At 34.1% G+C, this 15,125-nt stretch overlaps 1 protein-coding gene across 2 annotated transcripts in view; it reads left to right on the top strand.

The window, feature by feature from the left end:
• Nucleotides 1-15,125, top strand: part of LNX2 (ligand of numb-protein X 2) — a 95,332-nt gene that overhangs the window by 40,357 nt on the left and 39,850 nt on the right. The window lies entirely within an intron of this gene.

Genomic DNA, 15,125 nt, shown 5'->3' on the forward strand with positions numbered 1-15,125 from the left:
ATGCGTATCCTTTGATCTAGCAGTCACTCTACTAGGTCCGTATCCCAAAGAGAGAAAAAGAAAAGGGAGAAAAGACCTAACTGCAAAATACTTATAGCAGCCATTTTATGGAGGCAAAATATTGGAAATTGAGGGGATGCTCATCAATTGGGCAATTGCTGAGCAAGGTTTGACATATGAATGTAATGTGGAATACTATTGTCTAATAAATGATGAACAGGCAGAATTCAGAAAAAGCTGGAAAGATTTGTACAAGGAAATGATCAAAACTGGGAAAACATCATACACTGTAATAGCAATATTGTATGAAGCTCAGCCACGAATGACACAACACTACTAAGCAACACGGTGATCTAAGACAAGTACAAGGGACTCATGAAGAAAAATGCTTCATAAGTCCACACCAAAATAAACAATCAATGAATTCTGAATGCAGATTGAAGCCTACTATTTTTATTTCTTTGTCATGGATTTATTCCCCTTTTGATGTGACTAATAACTTTTATAACTCTGACTAATGTGGAAATGTGTTTTACATGATAATACATCTACAACCTATATTAAATTGCTTACTAATTTAGGAAGGGGAAAGTGAAGGGAAGGAGGAAGAAAAAGTTAAAACTCAAAATCTTATAAAAATTAATGCTGAAAATTGTCTTGAAATATAATTTTAAAAAAACAAAATACTATCAGGAAGACCTATGTTCAGATCCTACCTCAAATTCTTACTTGGTGTCCTTGGCCAAGTCATTAAAGCTTTTCGTAACTGTGGTTCTTATAACAATCAGCTTAGGTGTGTATATATACATACATACATATATATATATATAGTGCTTTACAACTTCTAAGATAGTATATAATGTAAATGTTGACTTGTTTTTTATATCCTGATGAACTAGTTTAATAGGCTTACTACTCAACTGTATGTTACAGTTTAGATAATGTATTTTGAATTACCACTTAATTTATGGAGTGATTAATTTTAACTGTGAATGGGGCTGAAAGATGATTCCTCAGCATCTGGGCAGGCATGCCTGGTTCTTTGGATATTCATCAAGAAAGACCATAAGAGCAGTAAGTGAGAAATAATGTTTTTAATAAGGCACAGAGAGTAAGACAGTGCAGAAGTAAAGAGACTGGGAGGATAAAGGGAAGAACTGGCAGGTATTGATAAAGGATAGGGGTAGAGGAAGGTACACAGTTTAGAATATAGGGTTAGGGATAGGGAAGGGCACAGAGAGACATAATTATGAATTAGAGTTGGGAACACTCAGGAATCATTGATCCATAGCAGATAGAGTCCTAGGACTGGAGAGCAGGAATTTGGGGTCTCGTTTTATATGGTAGGAGGAGGACTTTTATTTGTGCTACCTTAGGGACATCTCAAAGTTATCAGCAAATATCTTAGGTGTAATCTAATGAGCATAATGTTTGCTGATAGTAAAGTGAGTAGTGGCCAAGTGGTTGCTAATGAGTACAACTTAAATGATAGTTTATAGAGTTTTGTTTGTTTTTTTAACCTTCTTTTGGGTTCTTAGTGACGTAGATCATGGAGAAACCTGAAATTGTTTTTTTTATCTTTGGTACATCATTTCTGTTTTGAGAGATTTGAGAGGCCAATGAGGATCAAGAGAAAATGTCTAGTTCTCCATCTTTTTGGTCATGTGAACCAGAAGTTGAAGGTCCTTAATTTTTAAGAGAATGTGAGAATCCTATGACCAAAACCTTTGAAAACCTCATCCTCTATGGGGGAATCTCTTCTCAATCTGGACTAGTCTTCTCTATCACAATTTTTCAACTCAAGTATTTAGACCAGTTAAATTAACATACACATATACATGGAATCATATAAACATGACAGAATTGCTATAAAAAAATTTTTAAGCCTATCTAGACATTAATTAAAATAGCTGTTTTGTTAAGGCCAAGAGTATGATTTAGTGAATTGTATCTTTCCAGCTAGCCCAGGAAGAAATTAAAAAACAAAACAAAACAAAAAAATAAGAATACTTTGATATTCAGAATTTATTTATTCAAAGGCAGTAAGAATACTGAGGTCCTAGTTTTTTATGTACCTATATATTATACACACACATATTTTCATTTCTTTTTTAATGTTTTGGTGAATTTTTAAGTTACAACATCTCCCTTATAAAAGAAAACTATTTACCATTAACAACAAAAACTGAAGCTATACCTCAAGCAAATGTTTGATTATTTACAGTTAGGGAGGGGGAGGTAGGAGTGGAGATTTTTAAAATAAATTTTATTGATTTTTTTTATTTTTTGGTCTTTTATCTCCTCTGTTCCTAAGAACCCATCTCTTAAAATAATAATCTTTGGAAAAATAATAAGATAAGAAAATCACAATACATCAACAAATAATGTCAATATAATTGGATATCATGTCACTATTCCACACCCTCCTCTTTTTATTCTTACTCTCCAATCTTTATAAAAGAGTAGAGGGCAATGTCTTTTATCTCTTCTTTGGGGGAGAGTTTGTTCTTTAAATTTTGGGACATTCATTTTCATTTCTTGTAGTTACTGTTCTTTCCATTTACATTGGTGAATGTTTTGGGTTGTTTTTCCCCTTGACTCCCTCCACTTCCCTTTACTTCATTTCCCTGTTTTACAGATAAGATAATTGAGGCTGTCAGGTGCTGCAGTAGAGTGCTGGATTTGTCAGCCAGACCTATCTTGGACAAGTTGCTTAATTTCTGAGGCAGCTTCTAGACCTCTCAGCCCAGAGACACCAAAGATGATTTGTAAAGTAGGCAAGAAAGGTTTGTCTCACTAAGTCTAAAGAGCCTTGGAAAGCCGCAACCCAGGAGTGGGTTTTGAGAGCCATTGAATCATTAGCAGCAACAACGGTTGGTTCTGGAAATCGCAGCCTACAGATGGTAAGGGCTAACTGATTAGAAGGAGGTCTCTCCACTAGAACTGAAGAAGGATTCTTGCTTTAGCAAATAGAACTGGCAGCCATAATGGAGCAGGTACCCTACTCAGAGTTCCAGGGCAGAAAAGAATGTTTGTGGTCTCTCTCAAACACTTCTCCTTAGATCAAAATACCTTGAAGAACTGAAAACTTACAAGTCTCTAGAAGAATATCAGAAAACAACTGCACAAAATTTCTGAACCTTGGGACATTGCACCCTGCAAACAGAATCCTATTTTAACAGAGTTAAGAGCAGAGTGAGAGGCTGGGAAAATGAACAACCAATAAAAAAAGATTCTGACCATGGTGACAAGGAAGATCAAAACATTCAGAAGAAGCTAGTCAAAGCTCCTATATCCAAAGTCTCCAAGAAAAATAAAAATTGGCCTCAGACCATGAATGAACTCAAAAAGGATTTTTGAAAATCAAGTAAAAGAAGTAGAGGAAAAATTGGAAAGAGAAATGAAAGTGATATAAAATGAAATATAAAAAGCCAAAGAAGAGTTCTGGCTGATTTAGAGGCCCCAAAGCCAGCTCCTGGTTTCTGGACTTCTCCCTGGTTCAACAACCCAATTTATACATTTCCTGCTGATCTTCTAAGTTGTCTTTAGCTGGGAAATTTTTCCATTCCATCTTTTTGTGGATTCAAACACTAACATTTCTTTGCCATTATTTAAAGGAATGTGAAGGAGTTGGGTGAGAGCTCCAGTGAGTCTTTTCCTTTATTCCCATATCTTGACCCCACCCTGAAACTCTCTGTAAAAAGATATACACCTGTATTAACAAAGTAATTGGAAGAGAGCACATCTTTCACTGGAGGTGATGATCCCTGAGCTTTGGAGTGAAACTAAGGCTACTGTTGGACCAAAATGAGGAAGGATTAAATTCTTGGCTTGGACCACCACCTGTGCAAAGGCTCATAAATAAGAGATAAGACTCCATATGTGAAAAGTCAAGATAACAGACTTGAAAGACTTTGAAGGACAACAAAGAAGTTTGTATTTGATCCTAGAGGTAATAGGGAGCCTCTAGAGTTTATTCAGTAGGGGAATAATATGTTTGGACCTGTGTTATAAGAAAGTCATCTTGGAAGCTATCTGAAGGAAAGAGACTTGAATCAGGGAGCTCAGTTAAAAGGCTTTTGCAGTAGTCTACTTATAGTAGGAAGTTGGAAGGAGAGAAAATAGGCTTTTATTAATTGAAAACAGTTAAATTTTATTTTTAAAAGTCTTTGTATACAAATCTCAGCAATGGTTAAGAAGTCTAACCTTACATCTCTTTGTTTTGTTTTTTAAATATTTAAAACTAAATACAAAATAAGGAAAAAATAGAGAAAATGAAAATGAAATGAAACATTATGTTTGTATTCGTGGCTTTCCATCTTTGCTTCCTAGATTATTCTTTTGTTCTCTGCTGTGCACTTTTTACTTAATTCTTTTTTTCCCCTTTCATCCCCTCCACCTCTTGAAAGCAGGCTACAGTTAAGCACAATATTTGTGTATGTTTGTGTGAATGTATCTGTAGATACATAGATATCTATGTGCACATACATACACAATATATGATATCTTGTGTATATTATATTATACTCTTGCATTTACATTTATGTAGACATGCATATTAAAACAATATTGATATGAATGATATAAAATAGGTTTCTCTCTTGATTGAATCTTTAATTTTGACTTGGTCTGAGATCAGTGGTTACTAGCACAATTTTTTCCCCTAATTCCTGATCCTTGTTTGTGTTTTGTATGTATCTCTTTTATTTCCTATCCCTGCTAACTCTTCTACATTCTCATTAATCACTCCCACTCCCATTAATCTACATATCCTTCAGTAGCCTACCTTATCCTATTCCCTTCCCCTTTATTTACTTATTTGACAGATTTTGGAGTTTGCTGTAAGTAATGGTGGGGTTGGGGTGTGTGTGAATATTTCCCTATTTAACCCGTACCTGGTGTGAGTAAATTTTCCTTTTCTAATGCCTTTGTCTCTCACTTCTTCCTCTATATCTCATTTGTATAGCGTAATTACTATTTTTACCTTTTTTTAGACAATTTAGCTTTTTTGAGATAGATCATATTCAGCACTGCCCCAATCTTTGAATTAGCTAATTACTGATGTTAAACACATGGTTTACATTTTCATAAAAAAAAATAATTTATCCTTGTTGAGTCCCTTGAAATTAATCTTTGTATTTAGTTCAGGTTTGGTTGAAACAAAGTCCTAAAAATCCATGAGTTTGTTGAATGTCCTTTTTTAAAATTTTCATTCAGTATTATGGTTAGTTTTATTGGATATGCTTTTGGCTACAGGCCTAGTTATTTTGATTGTCAATGTAAATTATTCTAGGATCTTCAGTTTTTTATTGTAACTGCTGATAAATCCTGTACAATTCTAATTGTAGCTCTAGTATTTAGATTTGGGATATTTGAATTGGGGTGTTTTTTGTTTGTTTTTTGTAAAAATTTTCTTTTTGATCTGGGCTACCCTAATCTTTTAATCAGTATTTGGCCGTCATATTTCTGTAAGAATGGTTATCAAAGATTATCTTTTTTGAAAATTTTAACTTGAATATCTGGATTTTTCAACAAATTTATAGTACAGAGTACTAAATCAAAAAAAGGTGTTATGTAAATTAACTACAAAGCTTTCTGTAAATGGAAGGCATAATATCTTATACTTGTGTATTTTTCATGGAGTTCAGATAGAAAGTTCTCAAAGAACAAGGCAGATAAAAAATGTTTTTGTAATTGATAAAAGTGTTAGAATGTTTGTCAGCTTGATCTTCTGTAAATTCACTGAAATCATTCTGGGACAACTGGAGAAGACAGATTTAGAATGATGATCCTTCTATACCTCCCTCCCTGACTCCTTCCTGAGATGGTAAACAATCCATTATATTTTATACGTGTTCAGTTGCAATTGTGTGAAATATTTTCATGTTAGTCATTTTGTTATCTCACTATTCTTTAAAAGGTTTTAATTTCATTTAGTTTGGATATGAGTATTCAGTAAGACTATATCAATTTAAAATGTTCTTAAATTTGATAAGGAACCAAGAGGGCTGGCTGATGCTTATGTGAGTATCATTAAATATTTTAAAAGGTCATTGCAGTGGGAGAGCGGTTCAGTAGGCAAGAATTGACTGGATAAGGGACTGGTTTATCAAAAGCAAAAAGCTTTATTGCTCTATAAAGCAGCATGGAATCAAGCAATATCAAGGGACCAATTAGTCTAAGGGGGTGCTCCAGGATAGGTATTTTATAGGGAAAGATGGGGAGGGGGGGAGATTGAGTAAAATATTTACTTTTTCCTCATTGTTTAGACCAGGGGGTCCTCAAATTATAGCCCACAGGCCAGATGGAGCAGCTGAGGATGATTATCCCCCTCACCCAGGGCTATGAAGTTTCTTTATTTAAAGGCCCACAAAACAAAGTTTTTGTTTTTAGTATAGTCAGGCCCTCCAATAGTCTGAGGAACAGTGAACTGGCCCCCTATTTGAAAAGTTTGAGGACCCCTGGTTTAGACCCTCTCCAGGGAGATGTTTGCCTCTTAACCATTGGTCAAATTTTAAGAAAAACAAGGAATACAAACATGTAGCAAGACTTGAGCTTCTTGGCATCCTGTCTACTAGAACCCAAGGTCCTTGCCACTTGGGTTTGTGGTTAACCATGTCCTGTTTACTACAATCCAAGCCTTCTTCACCTGTCCTGATAGAGCTTGTTTTTCTCCCCCTGTTCCCCTAATACAAACAGAGGTTCTGCTGGGGCCATTTCAGTCGTTAAACAGAATGGAGCTAGATTTGTGCTGCATGTCCCCAAAGAATGCATTTTAAAAACAAAACTGATTTTTCATTTTAGGTAAATTATAGCTTAACACTAATTTAGAGTCAGGAGAGACTTTTGCAGTCAGCTCTTCCAACCCCCTCATTTTCCAGATAAGGAAACTAAGGCTGAGGGAGATTAAGTAATGAGTTACCTCAAAATCACATAGTAAGTTACAAAGTAATGATTCAACTACAGTGCAATTTCTAAATGGAATGGACTGCTTCCTTGGATAACATCACCAGAAGGTATTAAATAGAAGGGTTGTAACCACCAGGTAGGATAAACAGGCAAGATTCATACTTCGCACAGAAATTGTGCTTGATTATGTCTTAGGTCATTTTCATCCCTGAATTTTTTTTTTCTTCCCTTTAATTTAGCAATAGAATCTAAAATCCTTAGCAACAAAGATTATTTCATTGCCATATTTGTATCATACTGTGCCCAGTACATAGCAGGTACTTAATAAATGCTTAGAGTTAGCGATACATTTTATTTTGATGCAAAAGATCCTTCCCACAAACCCATTATAAAGTTTATTCTGGAACAGTGATTAAAAAAAAATATATGTAGAATAACAGAAAAGGAGAAATGTATCTTTTTAACTTTGTGTCTGGCACATAGTAAATTTTTAATACTCAGTTGATCATTAGTTGTATTAACATCACGTTTTATTGGACCAGAGTTCAGATGTTTTTCATATTGCCTTCATTTAAATCAAATAGTGATTTTCCATGTTTTTCTCTTGGCTTTGATTTTTTTTTTTTAAACTCTTTTGCAAATCTTCCCATGTTTCTCTGATTTCTTAGTGTCATCATTCCAAAGCTCTATAATCCATAATATAGATTAAAATATAATTGGGAAATGTTTAACAAAGTATATTAAAATACAATACAACATATAGGTAATGTTAATTTGTGGTTGTATGAATCTATGCAGCAGGGATCCATTTCTATTTGAGTTTGATATTGTTCCCTTAAGGCACAATTATATTTTATTACATTCACATTCCATTATTAGTGCAGCCATTCACCAATCAAAAAAGTTTATTTTGTTTCTGGCTTTTTATTATTACAGATAAGAAATTAATATTTGGGGACATACTGATATTTTAATGCTACAGATTTTCTTGTGACATAATCGCAGTATATATTTGTTAAAAATGATTGTACATATGTAATATACATTAGATTGCTTGCTGTCTTGGGGCGAGTGGAGATAAGAGAAGAGAAAAAATTTGGAACTTAAAATCCTACTGTGTAATAGAGCGATAAGGTGAAGAACTTATAGGAAAGAACTTTTTCTGTATTTTATTTTCATTATTTTTGTGTTTCCCCTATGACCTGTATAATATGTGCAGACCCATATTTACTTGAGCCTTGGCCAGCTATATCTGAAGCCTGAAGGCCTGATTTTCTGTTTCCTAGAAATCAGGTGATTTGGGGAAACAGAAACCTTCCATAACAATCTCTCCAGATAGCAACAACCAATTAGAGGCCTTCCCCTCCCCTTCCCAGTGCTCTCTTACTTGTGATGTAATCTTTTTTATTTTATTTTTTATTTTGAAAAAAATTTCTTTACAACATTATCCCTTGCACTCACTTCTGTTCTGACGTTTTCCCTCCCTTCCTCCACCCCCTCTCCCAGATGGCAAGCAGTCCTATACATATTAAATATGTCCCAGTATATCCTAGATACAATATATGTGTGCAGAACCACACATTTCTCTTGTTGCACAGGAAAAATTGGATTCAGAAGGTAAAAAATAACCTAGGAAGAAAAACAAAAATGCAAACAGTTTCCATTCATTTCCCAGTGTTCTTTCTTTGGGTGTAGCTGCTTCTGTTCATCCTTGATCAATTGAAACTGAGTTAGATCTTCTCTTTGTCAAGGAAATCCTCTTCCATCAGAATACATCTTCATACAGTATCATTGTTGAAGTATATAATGATCTCCTGGTTCTGCTCATTTCACTTAGCATCAGTTCATGTAAGTCTCTCCAAGCCTCTCTATATTCATCCTGCTGGTCATTTCTTACAGAACAATAATATTCCATAACATTCATATACCACAATTTACCTGATTGATGGGCATTCACTCAGTTTCCAGTTTCTAGCCACTACAAACAGGGCTGCCACAAACATTTTGGCACATACAGGTCCCTTTCCCTTCTTTAGTATCTCTTTGGGATATAAACCCAGTAGTAACACTACTGGATCAAAGGGTATACACAGTTTGATAACTTTTTGGGCATAGTTCCAGATTGCTCTCCAGAATGGTTGTATTCCTTCACAACTCCACCAACAGTGATGTAATCTCTTGTATAAAAGCTGTGTATCTTTTGTGTATCTTTACTACTTCTTTAGCCCTCCTACCACGAGTTTTCTCTTTCCCTTATCTCATGATAGAGGTATAATATCCTTATCCTTATAATATACTTTATCCAGGTATAATAAACGACCTTTCTGCTTTCTATGTTGAGTGATCTCTGAATAGTCATTTTGAGTAAGGGTCTTCTACATCCCACACACTACGAAAATGAATTTTTGAAAATTTATCTTTACATGAAATTGGAAAAATAAAATACTATTGAGAAAAAAATACTCTCATTTTATATTTTTTGTCAGATTTGATTTTATTCTATTCTCCCTCAGTTTCCATCCTAGACTCTACTTCCCATTTTTTTTAAAATATTGAGACTTTTTTTTTTTAAAGTTGTGCTTACTGTATTTGAATTTAAGAGTTCTTATTTCATTTGTTCTCTCTTGTTCCCATTCTTTTATAGATCCTCCCCCGCCCTCCCAGGTAATTGGGGTTAAGTGACTTGCCCAGGGTCACAGAGCTAGGAATTAAGTATCTGAGGTCCGATTTGAACTCGGGTCCTTCTGACTTCAGTGATGGTTCTCTATCCATTGTGCCACCTAGCTGCCCCTTATTGGTCCTTTTGACTACTCTAATGGTTCATGTGTCTATTCTCTTCTCTACTATGGGGTTCCACTGTCTCTATTGTAATATTCTCTTATGTACATTTCTCCTGATGTTATAAAACTAGGAGCTTTAATTTACCCATTTCCTCTTCAGTCTCTCTAATTTTTCCCTCTATGTGGAATTCTTCCATTTTTCCAGTTTTGCTCTTTTGATTTTTTTGCTTTTAGTTTATTTTGTATATGTGTACTTGGAAGTAAGGGGCTACTACTAGGTTTGTGCACATTTCACTTATCCAGATTTTCTCTTCATTTCCATTGCTCTCTGCTACTATCTCCTAGAGTAACTTTGTCTTATAAGAATTTGATAAAGTTATTTTAAATTTTAGCTTAGCGGATATACCCATTATAAAAGGACAGCTCTTGTGGATGTTCTCCCAGATTTTTGGCTAGGAAGGGAAAAAGCAGAAATACAGGCATAGTATAAAATTGAACACTACATAGAAGGGGGAAGAAGAATAAAAGATGCTATTTAAAAAACCCAGTAACTTTAACAACTCGGACACCATCCATCCATATGGATGAATTCAGCTTCTAGTGAACTTCAGAAAGGATACTGTGGAAGCCTGTATCCTGTCTTGCAGGATAGGATATAGAATTGAGGGAGAAGAAACTAAAATAGACAAAAAATGTGAATTGAGGATAATTATTTATTATTAGTCCCCTCTTTTCCCTCTCTCCCTTCCTCTCTCTCACAAAATAGAGATACAAAAACACAAAACCTATATATTTGTTTGTAAATATATGAATATAGTTTGAAAATCAACATGTAAAATTTTTAGTCCCAACTCATGAATGTTTGTGTTTATTCCAGAGGGGCCTTTAGGTAGCAATTCTGATAAAAAAAAAAATGTAAACTAACTTTGAGGCTCCTCACTTTCAGTTCAACAATATTACCTTCTGACTGTTACAGAGAAGGTACAAACAATTATTTCTTAAATTGAGCTCTAGTTGTTTTCACCAGATTATAGATAAAGATATTATTGCAGATAGTTCTCCATTATTCAGCGAGCTTATAATTGCTAATACAAAGTTTTCTACTTCTTTCTCGTTATTCTGACTACTGTTTGTTCTTCCTCCTGGAAACTTTCTTTCTAACCTGAGCTAAGCCTATCCCCACCTTTAGTATGTTATTCAGAACATGTTATCTTGAAGATATTCACCTTGCTTGCTTTTGCATTCCTTGAGAAGTTAGTTCTTCATTTCCATTGTATTAGAGTTTATTTGTGAGTGTTGATGTGATACTATTACAGTTTTTAATTTTTTGCTATTATAAAGACTTGAATAGTCTATTTCTATCTCCCCAGAAGCTTAAACAAATGGTACTGTTTGACTTATGCAAGCTATAATCTTTATCATCTATAATCTTAATCATAATATAATCTTTATCATCTATCTTTCTAGCCAGTATTCAATGTGAAGCTAAGGTTATATTCTATTACAATAGGACCCTGGACTTATTTTTTTCCCCCTTTCAAATGTATTTAAGACAAGATTTTCACCTAATCCCTTCTCAATACTTACTCTATATTCTCTATCACTAATAACAAAAGAATTGTGATCTTAGCCCTTGTACTTACTTACCTTTCCAAAAGATGTACATTATCAACTATAGCCAGGACACCAACTGATATACATCAATTTCTACATTTGTATTGAATAATGGATTAGAAATTGCTGTTTAATCCCTTTTGGGTCAAGTATGGTGTAATCCTTTTAAAACATACCAAAAATCTATTCAACCATAGGGAATTGGAATCTCCCACAAAATAAGTTTTAGTTTTAATACAATCCAGGAAGAAACTAAATGCTTCAGAGAACTAGTAAACAGTTATTTAAGCTTGTTGTCAATATGCCTGATGAAATGCAGTTTTAAAAAATTCTTTTCAGTAGTTAATAGTTTGTACTTGATCAGTAATTATCCTTAAATGCATATGTTGTAATTTGCTCTTGTAATTTTTCCTTTAACTTTGGCCATGGTGAAATAGAGGTAGTTTGGGGGTGGGCATGATATATTTTCAATTGGTACTTTTTAAAAATTTCAAAATGGGAACATAATATTTTTCCTTCTCAAAAGATTTTGTAATAAAATGAAAATACTTAAAGAACTAAAAGTTATTTAGAGATTTGGAAAATAGCTAAAATATAATAGTCTTAAGATAAATGCTTTCTTAGTCATTATGTGGGAGGAGGAATTGCTATATATTTTCTTGAGGGAAATTTTTTTCAAATAAAAGCAGCCATGTTCCAAGAATATATAAATTTTCTTTGTTAATTGAATAGGAAACAAGGTATTATATAAATTTTGTATTCAGACAGATAGGTTTAGGAGTTTCTTGTTAGACAAAGGATTATTCTTTTCCCTAGTCAGTCCTTTTTCCAATCTCTTATAACTACTGTTGACATTTGTAAAAATTATATGTGCTTGAGAAGAAACAAAAAATTGAATAATAAACTACAGGAACAACTGTTTGCTTCACTCTGATATTAACACTGTAATTCCTATATGCTGTTATTTCATTGAATTTTTTTTTTAAATCACCTGGAATCATAGTTCTTCCCAGATCTACAGTTTCTTTACCTAGAATTTTTTTTTTCGAAGTTTTGTAAATTTAGGAGTCTCATTGCAGGGGGAAAGGGGTGTGGGAGGGTAGATGACAACTCTAACAATCCAAAGTCCATAAAGCTACTTCTTCCACCTGACCAAAAGATAATTAGATAGTTGAAATAACTAATTTTGTACCAAGAATATAATTAATAGTACTTTTTATTCTCTAGCCAAGGCCCTTTTCCAGGCCTAGGTAGAAACTATTTTTAATGGTCTGTGCTTTGTTAACCTTTACAGCTTCATAGTTCAGAACTAAGGCAAAGATAATTTTCCAGACATATGCAGTAAATGACTTTTCCATCACCACATTGTTGGGCTTATTTTTAGAAAATATCTTTTTCCTCTGAAGCTTGGGTATTGCATATTGTACTAGAATCTTTAAAAAAAAAATTTAATTCTAAATTTAAGAAATAAAACAAGCATTTCCATAATAAAATGGAAGAATAAAAGAAATTGCACATGAAACTGTAATTCTGTTATGTACAATTTGCTTTTCCTTTTAAAGATATAATAAAGTAATAATGAAACTTTTTTCTTCTCCATGAGATGGATGTGTTGGTGCATGTGCGCGCATGTTTATGTGTGAAAATCCATATCATGTATATTTTTTAATCACTTCTCTCTGTGGATACAGATAGCATCCTTCTTCATAGTTTTTTTTTGGGGGGGGGGTATTTATAATAATCAAATGACGTGTTTCCTCAAAATTCTTAAAACCGTATTGCAGTTACTATCTTATTACCTTCTTTTGGGTCTGCTTGTTTTACCTGTCATTTTTTTTCTAAAATCATTGAGCTTATCATCTCTTGTAGCACAGTAGTATTCTGTTACCATCATATACCTTAATTTGTTTAGCCAGTATTCAGTTGACTCACTCACAATTTTCAGTTGTCATGACAGAGAACTGCTCTTAGGAAGTAAAAGTTCTTTTCCTCTAATCATCTTGGGAAACAGAACCAATGCTAGTATTACTGGGTCAAAAGTCATATGGAATTTTATAATTCTTTGGACATAATTCCAAAATGCTCTCCAAAATAGTTGGATTAGTTCACAGTTCTACCAGCAGTGAGTTACATGTCCCGATTTTTCTACATATCCTCCAACATTTTTCACTTTCTCCTATCATTTTAGCCAATCTGTTAGGTGTAAATCTTGTAGTTATTTTAATTTGCATTTCTTCAATCAACTATATAGTCTAGAGAATTTTTTATATGATTATAAATTATTTTGACCTCTTGGCCAGAAAATTGTTGATTCATGTTCTTTGACCATTTACCGATTGGGAATGACTGATATTCTCATAGATTTGGCAGATAAGACTTTTAGCAGGAAAACTAGTTATAAAATTTTCCCCCCATTTTTTTTTTTTAGCTACATTGGTTTTACTTGTAAAACAAAAAAACACTTTTTAATGTAGTCAAAATTGATTTTATACCTCACAGTGCTCTCTTATTTATTCATAAATTGTTTGCTTATCCATAAGTCTGATAAGCAGTGTGTTCCATATTCAGATTTTATTGTGATAGCTCCTTTTATATCTGTCGTGTCCATTTTGACCTAAGAGCCTTTTTAAAAAATTTTTTAATTTTTTTAAGATTTAGAAGTCATTCAGTCTGGGAGAGTTTCATTCTAGAGTTCAAGGCATAAACAGCTGTTTCTCTTTAGGTTCAAAATTAGGAAGACCGAATAGAAACATAAAATGGATTGGATAGAGTAAATGAATTGTTACTATAATCTACTTAAGCAGTAAACATTTTGCATGACAAAGTTATATGGCCTTTAAAGAGTCATAAAGCTTGCCCCCCTCCCCCTCCCCAGGACAGCTGTCTGATGTCTTTGTCAGGCTGCTAGCCTTTGTTTAAAGTTCTGCCTTTGACACCTCCAGGCTCCTGCTACTCAACCTATGTATCCCAGGCAAAATACAGAGCAAAGCAGATGCCAACCTTCACTGGTTTAAGAATCTTCCTTTTTGAGAATTGCTTAAATTAGTAAAACCACTGGTCTGGCACAAAACAAATGTGTGGGCAATGCCCTGTTTATATAAACACATTATGTATCTTATGTAATTTGCACATATGAGGAATTGGAAATGACTAATACATTTTTCTTAAAATCTACCTCATATGCAGTTTGAATATTCTAACAGTTTATTCAGAATTTGGAAGAAATTCATCCAGGCCATCTTCTATCTAGACAGAAATCCTCCTCTACAATGCCCTGCTCTAGCATTCACCCCAGCATCTACTTGTCTTTAAGAAATGAAAAAGCTGTTAATTTCCAAGGGTTCCAAGATTCCACCTTTGAATAACTCCAAATGTTATAAAGGAAGGTAAAATCGAGCTAAGTTGGCCTTCCTGTAACTCAAATTCATTTTGTAGTTCTGCACATTGTGACAAAACAAAAGACATCTGTGTGTAAATGTAATACACAGAATTAGAAACGAAGAACCAGGATTGGTAGGACAAATGAAAATATGTGGCATGTTACAATAGCCAATGAGCATTTATTAACCATCTACTATGCTCTAAGAACTGTGCTAAGTGCTGGAAACATAAATACAAACAGAGGGATGGACACACACGCGCACACACACACACACACACACGGGGGCGGGGGGGGGGGGAGAAGGAGGGGGAACAGAAACAGATCGATCCTGCTCTGAAAGGCCAAGGAGAGGGAGGTATCCAAAGTAGGAGGGTAAGGGGTGGTGAAGTAGAGAAGCAGTCAGAGATGTCCCAAAATAGTGTAGCCAGGTGAGAAATGAG

This window comes from Sarcophilus harrisii, chromosome 3 (genome assembly GCF_902635505.1).
Source record: "Sarcophilus harrisii chromosome 3, mSarHar1.11, whole genome shotgun sequence".
In the NCBI taxonomy this organism is placed as follows: Eukaryota; Metazoa; Chordata; class Mammalia; order Dasyuromorphia; family Dasyuridae; genus Sarcophilus; species Sarcophilus harrisii.